The sequence below is a fragment of the Micromys minutus genome (genome assembly GCF_963924665.1).
Source record: "Micromys minutus genome assembly, chromosome: 16".
NCBI lineage: Eukaryota > Metazoa > Chordata > Mammalia > Rodentia > Muridae > Micromys > Micromys minutus.
Genome location: NC_137985.1, coordinates 42544797 through 42561044, shown reverse-complemented (window position 1 = coordinate 42561044; position 16248 = coordinate 42544797).

Sequence of the window (16248 nt, the reverse complement as noted above, 5' to 3'; positions counted from 1 at the left end):
AGGGAGGCCACTCTTCACCAGTGAAGGCAGATGACCACCTGAGTTGCTGTACACAAACTCACCTCTACTCCTTTGTGGGTTATAGGTCAATAAAAAGCTGATTCCTTGGTATGAAGTGTACTCAAGGAGTATGTGCCCAGTTTAAGTCATCCTTGGGAACAAACAAGACTTTTAACAGTCATTTCAACCTCATTTTTCGTTTTACTTTATTGGGGGTACCACAGTGTGTCATATGTCTTAAGCTGACTTCAGTCTCTCTTTGTAGCCAAAGATGACTTTGAACTTCTGGTGTCCTCTTGCCTCCATCTTCCAGGTGCTGAAAGCTGTGACAAGTGAACCCAGAGCTCTGTGCACCCAGGGCAGTCACCGTGCCAGCTGAGCTGCATCCCCACCCCTCTGACAGACTAGAGGAGTCACATAACCCGTGGGCCGTGTCAAATAGTAAGCACACTTTTCCTGTGTTGTTGTTATCAAAGAGCGTTGTCTTGAAGGGATTGGGGGGGTCTGAATGCTATAGACATTCTTCTGCTTGCTCTATATTCCAAAGAGACTTCTAGAGACCGGGAGCACAGTGAGACTTGGCAGTGTGACCTCCTACCCTACTTTCTCAAGAACACCCCTTCTGTTCCCACGTACAGCAAGTGAGAGAGCTCACTCACCATGGCACCCAGGACCTTCACTGTCAGCATTCTCCTGCACTAAGTAAGCCACATGAGTTTCTTCCTTCTCCGTTAGATGCCTGCTCCTCACACTCTGAGATAGCACACTGGATGGCTTCCTCCTAAACCTGTCTTGGTCTATCCTTTTGCATACCAGCCTTCGACTAAAATTAAAAATGCAGCCAGGACATTTCTCTGAACTCCACTGAAGCCTGGGACTTGGGGGGAGCTGCAATAGATGGGGGATGGGGAGGCAAAGAAAGGGTCCCCTCTGGAGATGGCTGTGGTAGATTGGAACTCTGAGCTCCCAGCTCTATCAGCTTCTCATTTTGCTCTCAGAAGCCACTTTTGGTTCACAAGTCAGTTTACAATGTCAGTGTGAGGAGCCAGACTCCCAGGAGCACCTTGTCCCTTGTGCCACCGAATCTACTAGGCAGAACTAGGCACAGACAGATAGAATCTCAAGACGGTTCCTTTAAACTTCTTTTGGAAGAATTTTAAGCATTCACTGGCGGCCAAGCTCAAAGGCTAAAGTGTTCTTTCTGTTCCTATGTTCATAGGAAGGCAAACAGAGGACTCAAGGCGTCTATGGATTTGGATGCTACTCGCCAAATCTTCACTGCCCTTCCAGATAGAACAACAAGGGAAGGCCACCATCTTGCTTGATGGATAGCCATTTTTGCTGCCCCCAGGGTCTTGGCTGAGGAAATGGGAGCTCAATGATTAACTGGAGGAAGCCATGTGTGGAAGACTAAGTGAGCCTGGTAAAGTAGCAGCCATGAATGTCTGCACTACAGTCTCTTCTCTCTCTCTCTCTGAAACCATGAAGGATTCATTTTGGCCCTTCTTGGTCCAAGTAAAAGAGTGGGGGAAGGTGGGAGGGCTTCACCTTCCCAAAACCTCACTCTGCTTCCACATAAAGCAATATAGTCCAGACCTAGACTCTAGTGCCAGGTCAACTTGAGTTTGACTCTGACCACTTACTCTGTGACATTGGGCAAGTGCCCTAATCTTTCTGGGACATAATTTAGAAACCAAAAGCACACAGACCAATAAAGTAAAAGCTCAAATTTAGAATATGGGTTTTGCCCTGGGAACACCTATGTAATTCTTGGTGGGGGAAGTGTTTTGGTTTGGTTTGTCTGGTTACTTGGTTGGTTGTTGCATTGATCATGAGGAGAGAACATCTGGTATTATTCCAGAAATCCAAACTCCTTCCCACATCCCAGAACATCCAAAATTTCCCCAAATTGTCCAAGATATTGAGACACAAAGCTTTCTTTATTTGGAAGGATAAGAGTATTGTCAATGGCATGAGATCTAAGAAAAGTCTTCATTACTTCCGCCATTCACCTCTGCCAATGTGCCCCATGCCCCCGTTGGCTTTGTCTGCTGTATCAGATCCTGTTAGACCACAACCATCCTTCATTTCATGTGTTCTCTATATCTATCTGTGCTGGTTAGTTTTTCATCAACTTGACACAAGCTCTGGTCATCTGAGAAGAGGAGACTTCAACTGAGGAAAATGCCCTTATCAGATAGGCAAGTGATAGATGTGGGAGGGCCCAGTACACTGCCTTCCCTGAGCAGGTGGTCCTGGGTTGTATAAGAAAGCAAACTGAGCAAGCCATGAGCAGAAAACTAGGGAGAAGTGTTCCTTTGGGGTCTCTGCTTCAGTTCCTGTCTCCAGGTTCCTGCCTTGCTTTCCTGACCTGACTTGATAGACTGCAGTCTGCAAAGTGAAGACTTTGCAGTGAAAGTGAAAACCCTTTCCTCCCAAAGTCCCTTTTGGTCATGGTCTTTATCACAGCAGCAGAAAGTAATAAGGCACATAAGAAATAAGGCAGGTGTTGTTATTCTGTTTCCAGATGGGAAACCAAATTCAGAGAGAATCAAAGGCCCAGGTCAATAAATTACATGAACATAATGCCAACATAAACCTGCAGGACTCCACAGTCTAGCTTTTTCCCCTCTAAGAAAGGTCACTTTTCTGGAATGCAATTCTCCTACAGCAGTAATACAAACAACTGGCCTATTCTTTATTCTGCTCAGGACTGCATTATAATAAAGATCATTCAATCTGACCATCAGATGCTGAAGTGGGAATCTCTGTAGTAAAATATGGTGCAAATACAAAGAGTCCAAGAAATCTGGTATTATCGTGGTCTTTGTGAGGGACCTGTACAGTCCTGATTCAAATGTAGCCTTTGATCACTATGTATATATGTGTGTGTATACACATGCACGCACACACATGAGCACGGGCATGTGGTGCATGTATAGTCTGTGTGTATATGTGTGCATATATGCATGTGTGGTGTGTGTATATATGTATGGTGTGGTATTTATATGTGGGGGGTGAGGGGTTGTGTGTATGTGTTTGTGTATGTATGTGTGAAAAAGAGGGAGAGACAGAGACAGACAGACAGAGCACTAATTCAGGTGCCATTCCTCATGTTCTGTTCTCCTTTGTGCTTATTTGATTTTTAAGACAAGGTCTCTCATTGGCCTAGAACTTGCTAAAAGCTGATAATCTACCTGTCTCTGCCTCATTATTGATATTACAAGAACACTCTATATGCCTAGTTTTTGTTGTTGTGTTTGTTTGTTTGTTTGTAATCTGAGTTCTAAGGATTAAACTTCGGCCCTGTGCTAACAAAGCAAATCTTTGGCAAACAAGTCATCTCCCCAGCCCCTGAACTATCAGTCTGGAAATTCTGAAGAAAAATTGAAAGGAGCATTCCTGGAAAGGGCTTGAAGCTTCCAGGCTGTTCTATATTCTAAGGATATTTATTGTGTTGCTACTACAGACAAACTTCTGTGTTGGCTTCTCTACAGGTGGAAAGGTGGTCAGGACTCATTTTATCCCTCTTAAGGTTTGTGCTCACATTTCTGTGTGAAATTCTTTCTACCAAATTAGAAAAGATATAAAAACTAAAATATGGGAAAAAATAGAACATAAGTAGAAAGCTCTCAAGTCTAAGTATTTAATAAGAAGTCATTATCTTGATGTCCTCTCTAGTGTCCAAACAGATATTGACATACTTTTCTGAGCCGTGGCCCAGCTCTTATCTTGTGGAGTATTTGGAAAGTTGCTAAGTATTGGCTTAAAATCGAGTGGTGTTCCACAGGTGCAGTACTTAAGTGTGCCCAAGGAAACTTTACTGTTCGAAAGAATGTTTTTTTTTTTTTTTTCTTGTAGTGTCAACCTTGAAGAATTTATTTAATGTCTATGCCATTCTCTCCATTGTAAGAGATGAGAATAAAGAATAGTATTTACCACCTAGGTTTGCTCTGAACATTAAATAAGTCAAAAAATATTCGTGGGAGTTAGTGTTTGTTGTCAGTCATGTCATTAATAATGACAAGTTATACTCCTGTAGGGAAGAAGTATTTAACTGTGAATGAGTTCTCTGTTCTTTCAGCTATTTCTTCTTTGAAAAAACAAAAAACAAATGTGTAGTTCCCATCCTGAGACATGGAGTCCTCTCATGTCTCCATGCGCACAGGGCTCCACTGGGGATCTTGTTCAGGTAGAGATTCTAACTTAGAAGCCCTTGATCCCACAAGCTCCTGATTGGTTCTGATGCTGTTTCTCAGCAAACATGCTCATTCATGTGGCTACAGAGACTCACACTGTAGTCACAGTGCCTAGAGGAAAATGAAATAATGCTTCTGTATGTCTAATCTAATTTAACACAGCTCTCATGCAAAAAAAAAAAAATATGAACCAAACATTGTTTTTCATCATTACATTCGCTTGGAGTTGGATTGCCTCTATCCAGTCTCTGATTCCTGAAAGCATTCTAAAACTTCAGAACTCTAGTTTCCTTTTGGAGGTAGAAAAAAAATTTAAGGGACAGAAAACAAAAATATACAAGTTACTCCCAGGTTTGAATCCCCTAAAGATATATGCTTGAGTAAACTAGCCTTTCCAAAGCCTCAGTTTGCTTGGCTGTAACCAAGCATCAAGATGGTACTTCATTGCCTCCTATGGATTCTAGAGAATGGTCACTAGGTTCTCAGCCCTGGTGTGAAGCCACACAGCAAAGGCAAGGCTGTATAACCTTAAGGTTTCAATTTGTAATTTCTTTTCTACTCTCTTACAACTCTGCATTATGTCCATAATATATAGTGATTAAAAAAAATCAAGATTTTTAGCCTTAGTGTCTCAGTGATGCTGTTAGAAAATGAATGCTTTGCCTGTTTTGTTGTTTGGTTTTGCTTTGTAACAAGGTCTTACTATGAAGCCCAGGTTAGCCTGGACCTCCTGATCCTGCTGTTTTCATGTCCTGGTCCCAGGGTTGCAGGAATGTACCACCATGTCAATCGCCTGTTGCTCTTCAAATAGACTCAGTCAGCAGCTAGGAGCTCTGTGATGAGTTTAGTTTTTCAAGCTACTACAGATTCTTGCTGTCACCAAAGGAATAAAGAAATACTGAGAAAGGGAAACCTGAGACTTGTCTACTTGGTATCCCAAACCACTTCTTCCCTCTGAGAACCAAACCTGCGCAGCCAAAACAAGCAGCTGTGGTTGACATCATAGGGCTAAGAGCAGAAACTAGCTGTTCCTTAGAGACAAGGCAGCCAGCCGTCAGCTCCCTGAGCTGCCCAAGCAACAGCCAGCTCAGAGCGGATCTCAGGATGGCTCCTGAGCAGGGGAGTGAGCTGGCCTCATCTTTTCAATAGTGTCCAGGAAGGTCAACAAGTGTTTCTGGAAAGTCACAGGTGGCAGGCTGATGTGAGCGCAGACACATTCAGGAGGCTGAAAGCACTGTTAAGGACACAGGAGTGTTATGGGTAAGGACCCAAATCAATAGATAAAAAGAAAGAGGAAACATTGAAGCATAAGAAAGGGAGAAGTCGTGAAGCCAGAGGGTAAGGATCATGACTACATCAAAGAAAATAACTAAAATGGTAAAACCTAAGACAATGCTAATGAACACATCTTTTCCCCGTTGTCTGGGGAAAAAAAGGCTCCCCAAAGAAACATTATGGGTGTTGGCAATGTGTCTGTGGAGATGACAGAATTGGGTATGATGTAGCTTAACTGTATCTCTTCCAACATTTAGCTGCTGCCCATGTGACATAAAAATGTTAAGGTCTTTAAGAGGTGATGAGGCCATGAATTAGTGGGATTGGATTCCCTGAAAATGGCCTGGGAAGAATTCCTTCTGCTTGTCCTTCTGTTCTCTGCCATGTCCAGGGACTCAGGGTCACAAAGTCACCTTGGGACACAGCAGCCTACCACTGCAAGCCTACCCTCTACAAGGGGACTGAAGTGAGGAATGCATCAGCTCTTACATCTAAATTTGAGACCCTACCCCAAAGCTGCCAATCAAAGCATCCCTAGGCCTAAGCCACACATTCATCTCTTGCCCCTTTCAAGTTTAGAGCTGAGCAAAGTCCAACAGGTATCTCAAGTTCCCAAGCAATTGGATGGGAAGGGTTCATTCTTCCTTGCCTAGTGCACATAACTATGGAGTACTTAGCTCTCCTTCTTCTTCCTCCTTGGAACTAATAGCAGGCAGTATCCATCTGTTCTTGCTACTAAAGACAAGACCAAGTGAAGAAATGCTGATAGAGCTATATACAGCAAAGGATATAGTGGTTCTGTCCTCTGTGAAATCCCCTCTCATTTTCCAATAGAAAATAGTTCCTATTTGATCAACAGGTCTGCCACCTCTCAGTGATCACCCAGATTTCAGCATCTCAGAAAACAGCTCTGATTAACCAATTCTTCCTGCTACACCTCCAACTCTGAGTTGTGACTAGGGGTGGGCTTCAGAACTGGTTGCCAGTCAGTCATTATTTGGGAATAAAATGGATTTGAGATGGAAATTATTAAAGCCTTATGCTTCTCTAGTGACTCATAATAGAGTCAGACCCTCTCCTCCTAAGAGGTCTCCATGGAAACACATGGCAGTCCATCTTAAAACTTTTTGGAAAATAGCTACCGAGAGAATTTTTACATCTGAAAATAGCATATCTGCCCAATCTGGTCCTTGGCAATCAGCCAGCAGTACATCATGCAATCAGCCAACTTCTCATAAAATGTGAAGTTTGGACCTGAGATTGTTCTCAGAGATACACTATGCAAATATCCAGCTGGGTATCAGCAGAGCCCACAAATTTAAGATGTGGAAAACACAGTTGCTGATGACCCAGAAGAAAAGTTCAGTGTCTCAAGCATCTTCCAAAGGACCCCAGTGGGACCTGGCTTGATCCTGAGGAAACGCTTCATTCTTAGCCTCAGATGAGTGGTCTTGAGCAAGTTACTCTTTGTAATATATACACAACATCACCAACCTCCTAGGGATACTACAAATGCCCAGAGAAAGAGAAGGTAAGGAGAGTCAGTTCTTCTGCCTTAGAAGACTAGCTTCCTAGAGCTGTTACTAAGAAAGAAAACAAAGGAACTCAGTTCTCCTCATAGAAGAAGCATGAGAGACAAAGTTCATATAGATGAAAAGCTACTGTGATTGACAGCTATAGTTTGGTCATTCTATGAGTCCCTGAACACAATAAGTGAGGGACTCATAGAATGAGTCTATGACTGCCACCATGTTCCCAAGCAGGTGATAGATTTAAACCAAATCCTTCCCCCAACAAGGCTGTGCCTCCTAAATTGCCCCAAATAGCAGGAACCAACATCTATATACGTAAGTCTATGAGGACCATTCTTAGTCAAACTACTATAAACAGTTAATGTCATTAAGTATAGTAATGCTTATTGCAGTTGTAGGTCGATGTCAAGGCAATCCATGATTGGACAGTAGAGAGAGAGTGGGTGGGGACAAAGTGGTGGTAAAGCAGAAGAAAAGGAAAAAGGAGGAGATTGAGAAGGAAGCAACATGGAAACAGATGTACATGTTTCTCTCAGTGCATCTCAAGATGGATAATGTTGTTACAATTATTTCTAAGGGTTTCTATGGGTTAGTTTATCTTATCTAGATAGGCAGTTTATATCTTTGTCAACTGGTTGTAGGCTTATTGTTCAGAGGGACTGTAAATTGAGAATTTAACATATAAACCTGTTTGATAAGTTATTAATTGTTGTGTCGTGACTTTACCGGGCTGTGGAGGACAGTGTGTGAAAGCAGAAAACAACACACTGGGGTGGTCGTGGACCACCCGGGACAGAATGGGAAATGGACCAGGTGGAGTGGACCACTCCTGGGTCAAAAGAAGCCAGTGTCTGTGAGTGTTTAGAGGCAGCATGGAGCCACTAAAATAAAGATGTAATATATATGTATGTATACATATGTGTGTGTGTGTGTGTGTGTGTATGCTCTTTAAAAAGCATATAAGGAATTTTTATCATGTTCCCATCAACATAGCTCAGGCTTTTCAAACAGCTAATATTTAATATGAAACAAAGAGTTTTTCTTTTAACCGTTTTCATTCTATGATAAGAAAAGTAGAGACCTAACAAAGTAAGTCAACCTGCCAAACCAATGAGCTTAAGCAATGTCAGGCTAGGGTTCAAACCCAATTATTCTACAATACTAGTACTTGGCCCAGGATGCCCTCGGTCCCCAGTAGCGCACCATCACACCAACCCACTCTGAACCAGGCATGACTCTTAAACATGCAAAATCTGCTGGGCAGGCAGCAACGCACATGCTCATCTTCCCTGACAGGGTAGCCCAGGTGGGCACTTAGCTATGGAATGTGCCCAGCTTGATAAGAAGGCAAATTCCTGGTGCTCTGACTAAGGATGTTGAACATTTAAGTGTTTCTTGGCCATTAGAGATTCCTCTGTTGAGAATTCTCTGTTTACCTCTGCACCCTATTTTTAAATTGGGTTATTTGGTTTCTTGGTGCTAAAATACAAATCAAATCCTCTCTGAGATTCTGCGTTATACCCATCAAAATGGCTAAGATAAAAAACTCAAGCGACAGCTGGTGCAGATGTGGAGCAAAGGGAAGACTCCTCCATTGCTGGTGGGAGTGCAAACTTGTACAACCACTTTGAAAATCAATTTGGTGTTTTCTCAGAAAACTGGTTTTACCTTAAGACCCAGCTATACCAATCTCGGGCATATACACACCACCACCACCACCACCACCCCGCACCAAAAAATGCTCCATCATACCACAAAGACACTTGCTCAACTACATTCATAGCAGCTTTATTTATAATAACCAGAAACTGAAGAGAGAGAGAAATCTCAATCAAAGAATGTATAAAGAAAATGTGGTTTGTTTGCACAATAGAATACTACTCAGCTATTAAAAACAAAAACAGTATTAAATTTTCAGGCAAATGGATGAAACTAGAAAACATTTTTATTGAGGTAGCCCAAATCCCCCCAAAAAAACATGTACTCACTTATAAGTGGATATTAGCTATAAAGTACAGCAAACCCATGCTGTTATCCACAAACCCAAAGAAGCTGAGTAACAAGAAGGGCCAAGGGAAAGAGTCATCTGAGGTGGATTACTGGAGGGACCTGAGCAGGAGAGGGGATGTGGAGGAGAATGGGAGAGAGGATCAGGTGTGGGGAGAGCTGAGAAGAAAGGGCAGGAGAGAAAATGAAAATCAGGGGTGGAGGGAGTGGGGCATCTTTAGGATGTGCAAGAGACCTGGAATGGGGGAAGCTCCAGCGAGTCTATGAGGGTGATTATAGCTGGGACTCCAACCAAAGAGCATACATAGCACCTACCCACACACACACACACACACAGACACACACACACGTAGCAGACATGCAGCTTGGTCTTCATTCAGGCTCCGCAGCAACTGGAACAGGGACTGTCTGACTCTGTTGCCTGCCTATGGAGACTGTCTGACTCTGTTGCCTGCCTATGGATACTGTCTGACTCTGTTGCCTGCCTGTGAATCCTGCCCCTAACTGGGCTGCCTTGTTTGGCCTCAATGGAGAAGATGTACCTAGTCTTGCAGTGACTTAATGTGCCAGGGTGGGTTGGTATAGCTGGGAGGGCTCCACCTTCTCAGAGGACTGGAGGAGGGAGGATAGGGGAGAAGCTGCATGGGGGAGGGACTGGGAAGAAAGGGAGGCCACAATCAGAATGCAAAGTGAATAGATTAATCAGTGGGAAGAAAGGAAACAGCAGACTCAGAAGCATGTTCCTGTTACCCCTGAAAGCCCACCCTACTTTCAAGGTTGGCTCAGACTTGCCCTCAGTGGTAGAGTTTCAAATGCAAACTCTAGCCATCTCTGCCTGTGTGACCTTGAATGACTAGCTTCAAGCTTCTGAACCTTGGTACTCTTCTCTGAATAAAATGAAAACAAAATTGTCCACCTCCCAAGGAGGAAAAATTGAGGGTCCCATCCTGGATCAACTGAAAGAAAGTATTCTTTCATCCCAGGTTTTCCATTTTTCTGATCGCCTGCCTCATCCAGTTATCATTTTCTTAAATACTCAGTTTGGTTCTATTCAAACCATCACTTTCCAATCAAAGGTAGTTCTCCTTACTTCTAGAATCCCTCAGTGCTAAGAACCATGGTTGGGCTTTCTCTTAGCTCCATATAACTTCCCCCCCTCTACAGACACAGCACATGGACTGCACTGTGACCCCCTTTGTCGCTGGCAGATTGGAACTCCCCATGTAGTAGTGATGCTGTTCAACATTCTGCAGTAGAGCCTTAAATGGTAGCATGCTTCACCATTGTGTTTTGCACCCTACCAAAACTGGGCAGATTCTGTTTATGTTTACTCTGCAGGTAAGTGCGTCTTATGTAGTTAAATAAAGTGCTCAAAGGAACAGCACATGAGGGAAGAAAACCAACTGGCCAACTCTGAAATTCTTGCTTTTAACCATATCTCCATGCCAGTTACGTGGTCAGGGTCCATTTCTCTGGCAGAACAGAGTGTCCCTACAAACAGAAAAAAGATGGATAGACAAGGAAACACCAGAGTAAGCTCTGGAAAGCCAGGGCTGGGGCTGTCTTCCTCTTTTGCCAAGGACTAACCCAACTCCCCTCCGAGCCACAGACCTGGTTCATTCCTAATAGACACACACAGGAACTGGTGTGAGGTCCAAAAGCAAAACAAAAGTTTCTTATTAAGATTTTCTCCTTGAATACTTCCTTCTTCGACAGCCAACAATGACCACCAGATGCAAAAGGCTCCATTTCTATAGGAAAAAAAAATAACCTTGATTTTGAGCTCTTAGTTGTAAGGAAAGAAGAAAGTGCTCACTTTAGAGTATTAATTCCACCTGTCTGCTACACCTCAAATTAAAACCATTTGCATATTTGCTAGAGGGATTTTTTTTTTAATTCTGAAATTCATCTATTGGAACTTGAAAGCCAAAAAGGAAGAAAAAAATAACATGGAAGCCAGCCTAGACTCGTTCCTGGGAGATGCAGCCGAAATGTACAGGTCTCCACCTCTGTGATTGTAGGCGCTTTCCCTGCAGAGTATACCTGTTGTCTGGTTCTTGGCTCAGGCCGGCTTCTTCTACCCAGGCTGCCGGAAAGAAGGCTGACTTGGCTCTGTCAGTGCTGCTAAGCCCCAAGCTCAGGACTGGCTGCTGGCTGGCTGCTCTGTCTCCTTCCTGAAGCTAGTAGATCCCAAGAGAAACCACACTCAAGAAGGTTTTGAAGCACAAAGCAGGAGCACTTGCTGCAACTCAACTGCCACTCACTGAGCCTAGATTTCAGTATGGCTACCTCCAGGACGGGAAGCTCACCTACCTCTATCGAGAGACATTGATTTCCTCCCGAAACATGGGGTAACAATCCTTTAGGTGTTATCAGCTTTTAAAACCAGTTTGGAGAAGCATTTGTCTATCAAATTTTTTTCATTTGCTTGCTCTATCACGCTGCAAACCCACTTCCCTTCAAAACTGCTCAGCAAAATAACATCCATATGTGTGATTCCGTTTATCACAGGACAGCGGGAGAGGCTAGCGTTTTCTGCTTACAGGTATGTTTGTGTTAAGGTGTGTGTGGGGGGGCACCATCTCAGTTACTCACAGGGTGGGGGAAAGCAGCAGGAAATGGGGATTGTTCCTCAGGGGCACTGCCGCCTTTTCTGAGTACCACCTTTTAAAAAGAATAGTGTATCTGTGCCTTCCTTTGGTGGTTATAGTGAACATCAAATAGTCATTGGGGATGGAGAGAGGTCACTGGTTAAGACCATTGGCTGCTTTCTCAGAGGACCCAGGTCAGATTCCCAATGACCACATTGGGGTCACAGGGTGGGGATCACAACTGTCTGTCACTTCATTCTCAAGGGATCTGAAACCCTTTTTCCGGTTTCCATGGGCACTGCACGTATGTGGTGCACAGTCATTCATGCAGACAAAAGACATACATAAAAATAGTAAATAATTAAAAATAATCAAACACATTTCAAAATGAAGTTCTTTTAGTTCTTCCCGCTTGAGAAACGGTAGTACACTTGCAGTAGCCAAGGAAGCGGTGCAGACTCACATCCCTCTTGGTTTCCATCTCAACTTGAGTCACTGAATAGTTTATGACCTTAAATAATTGTTATAGGGCTTCTGCAAGTCTCTTAACCTTCACCCATCAAATTAAGTTACTCAAATAAAAACATCCCTGAAAATACAAAATAATGGATAAAAGCCCTAAATCCTTTGCTCAGAAAAAAAACACACAGATCAATAATTATTGGCATTGCTGACTCCTCAAGTGTGCTTTGAGATCCAGCATGACAGAAAGCTGTTGGGGAGGGCAGAGTATCATCCCAGCTCTGAGAATTTTAACAGAGGGACAATGAGAGGTTATGCCCATACCAACAAAACCAAATGCACAATGTGCACACACACACACACACACACACACACACACACACACACACACATTCATACCATGAGAGAAGACAAGGACAATCAGAGGATGGTTGCCAGGCAATTAGGGTAGGCAACAAGACTGCACACTTGGATGATGAGATCAGAGAACACATGGGTCAGGAAGCTAGGTTTCACTGCAGACTATCTAGTGTGGCAGCATGAAGGAATCCTCTTAGCTCTGAAATCAGGAGACCCACTCCCAGGGAGAGCAGATCCCTAGAAAGAATCATTTGGAGGGAGATGGGCAAATTTCTGTGAGGCCTTCACTTGGTTGACTCTGAGCCCCAGCTGGGTAGAGTAGATAAACAGAGCAATGGGAACAATAAGAAGAGTCAGGAAGGTCAAGTTGGAAAGTAAGGACTAAACTGTCTAGCCATGGTACCTCTTATCCAAACACAGATACAAACTTCCAATATTAAAGACATGGGGACCTGGAGTACTGTATAGCCCAACACATTCATCCGAATCCCTATGACTGACTATGAGAAAGCAGATATGTAATCTTGCCCTCAAAGCTCATGCCAGGGACTTTCCTTGGCTCCCAACAAGAGCCTACAAACTCAAGTCCTAAGTGTGGCTTTGAGAGCTGAATCCTGTGTATCCTGATTAAATATTGACAATAGCTCTCCAGGCGTCATCTAGAGTCAATGGAAACCCAGTCCCCAAAGAGCTACATGAGTAAATATGTATCCCCACATCACCACCATCGATGCTGTCATGGGCAAGCTTAGCATATACTGCTCAGAGAGACCTATAAGATCTAAATCCACACTCCTCAAAAAATCAGCTTTATGAAATTTTAGATGCTGAAACAAGTCTCCTTCAAACATCTGAGGAATATGGTGAAATGTTATCACCTGTAGAACCTAATTCACTACTTATTAACTCTTACCAGCAGGTTAACTTGTAGGTTAGGGAGAGGACTTGGGAAGGCTCCTTGGTATCTGACTCCTCCAACAATTACATGCCTTCTGGACCAGAGGTCAGGGGTCCTGCACAAGTGCAAGGACAACCAAGCATCCCAGACCTCAAGGTAAGAATCAGTCTAAAGTGATGTTTCAACACCAAAGAGCAGGCTTTTCTGTATCATCATGGACTCCAGCCTCTTCATGTCTTTTTTCCAGGAAAACACAGTAGGTCCTTAATCAAGAGTCTAGTCTTCATTTCCACCAAAGATACAAGTTTGAAATGTTATCTTCTCCCTGATGATGAGGAAGGGATGGCTACTGTCCTAGGTAACCAGAGAGAGATAATATTGGGGGTAAAAAGCTTAAATGGGAGGCAGGGGGACTGAAGAGGCAAAGGAATGCAGGTTAACAAAGGGTGTGTGAAAAGTCACATGGAGAGCTACTATCTTAGAAGCCAGTTAAGGTGTATAAGAGAGATGTTGAAGCAGAAGTCTGCATGGCTAAATAATGCTACTCTTAGCAGTAATGGCTCACTAAACAAAACTCCCAGTGCCAGGTATGGCAGATATGGGAGGCTTTCTGTAGGAATTGTGGTCAGGAAGGTCCCTCAAACAATACATTCTAGTCAGTCTTCCTCATTACACACCCAAACAAAAGACCATGACCCTATAGCCAAAGATATCACATGTCTCTGAGAAAACAATTTAAAACTGACCTATAAATTTTTATCCTATTTTTTTAAGAGCTGCAAGGGGCTATGCAGTTTTCTGGGGTGGGGAGGTTTAATGGTCTTAGCTAACTATGTACCTTATGAACTATGAAACCAACAGACAAGGTGAAATGTGTCCACCTCAGCAACACTTGTATAGCTGTTATGGGGACAACCAAATGCTCTCTGGTTGGACTAAAAACTGTTCCACAGGACAGAATTCATGCCTGTACTGTAAACCAGTTAATAATCCATGTCTGGACAGGTCAAAGGCCCAGTGTGGAACTTCTTACTGCTGTTTAGCTAAACTGGAAAAAAAAAATTGAACTGCCATCTTATTGTCTTCTTCTACCCCTAAACAAAAGCTAGTCTCAGACTTAATTAGAGACTCATAGTTGTCCAAGATGCCAAGATAAGTGACAGAGGAGGGTTCAGCCCTAAACAAGGCATCTCTACCACATCCTCTAAGGCTCAGGGAACACTGCAGGGGATAAGAATGTAAAAACTGGAAGACATTTGTTACCCTCTGGGCACAACATAGGCATTGTAATCATGAAGTCATAATGGCCGCAGTCACTGGGACTGGGCCTACAGAAGACTGTTCCTGTCAATAATCAGCCATGGATCAGGGAAGGAATTGTAGGACTCCACAATATACTGATAAAATGTTGGTTGAGGATTCTGGGAAAGGATCCTCCAACAAGACTACATCTTCTAATAGTACCACTCCCTGGACCTATAGGAGCCATTTTCATTCAACCCATCACAATTAATAAATTGTCATGTACTGATTGAGCTTACTGAAATTTAGACGTGAGGTTGGTTTCTTCCCCATTTCAGACCCAAGTATGCAGTGTCACAGTGTTCTCTAAGGACCCTTGTCTTGGGATGGGCTGCCTACTGATAATTCTGATAGGGAAGAAAATAAATTACTACAAGAATAAAGACACTGTGTCCTTGAGAACAACTAGAAGCTAAACCACTTCCAACAGAGGTGTGATGGTTTGTTTAAGTTTAGCCCAGGGAGTAGCATTTGTAGAAGGTGTGGCCAGGTTGGAGTAGGTGTGTCACTGTGGGCATGGGCTTTAAGACCCTCATCCTAGCAGCCTGGAAGTTGGTATTTTGCTAGCTTTCTTCAGATAAAGATGTAGAACTCTCTCAGCTCCTCCTGCACCATGTCTGCCTGGATGCTGCATTGTTCCTGCCTTCATGATAATGGACTGAACTTCTGAACCTATAAGGCAGCCCCAATTAAATGTTGTCCTTTTAAGAGTTGCCTTCTTCATGGTGTCTGCTCACAGAGGTAAAATCCTAAGAGTGTATCATTGTTTATCCCCTGCTATAACAGTGCCTGTGCAGAGAAAAAGAGATCAGAAGCTCAGCCATGAAAAAGTTGTCCATAATGGGTAAAAGCTTAACTAGAAACCCCAGATGACTTTCTCACCTTCCCTAGTCAGTTTCTGTTTCATAGTGTGAGCACCCAATTTGATGATGTAAGTTCTGTCTGCTGCTATTTGTGCTTTATTAGGAAGCCCCATCCAAGGGGACACCTGCTCTGGTAGAGACTCTGTTAGCTGGCAACTCCACCTGGCTGTCTTCACAGCGTATCCCCAGTTAGTTTCTGCTGGGTGTTTGTAACTCTCCCTGCCTACAGTTCCCTTTCTGCTGTTAGTAATTTTTTTTGGTTGGAATTCTCACTGGAGGGGAAACTACTTTGCCAAGGACCCTTCTCTCTATCAAGAACTCTAGCTGACTATCCATCTATATCTTCCTCTGTCAATTTTTGCTGGATGTGTAGAGCGGCACTTAATTTACATACCTACTTACTTATCTATCTACCTAATTTTTTTTTTTTTTTTTTTTTTTTTTTTTTTTTTTTGGCTTACTTTATACCTAATAAACTCACTCGGTCAAAATCACCACGTGGCTATTGTAGATAACAAACTATACAAAACACAAGGTTTCTGTGGAAGAGAAAAACAACCAGAGACACAAATGCACCCCAGCTAAGCTTTCTGTCTGGACAGTCAGACTCTTCTGGTAGGACCTCTGGTTCAACAGCATTCCTTTCCACACTGCAACAGCTAACAGATCTGAGGTCATGGAGATTCCATATGAATAGGCATACAGACACCCCTGAGAGAGTACCAGAGTTTAGGAAGGAACCACCTAAACCAAGACCAT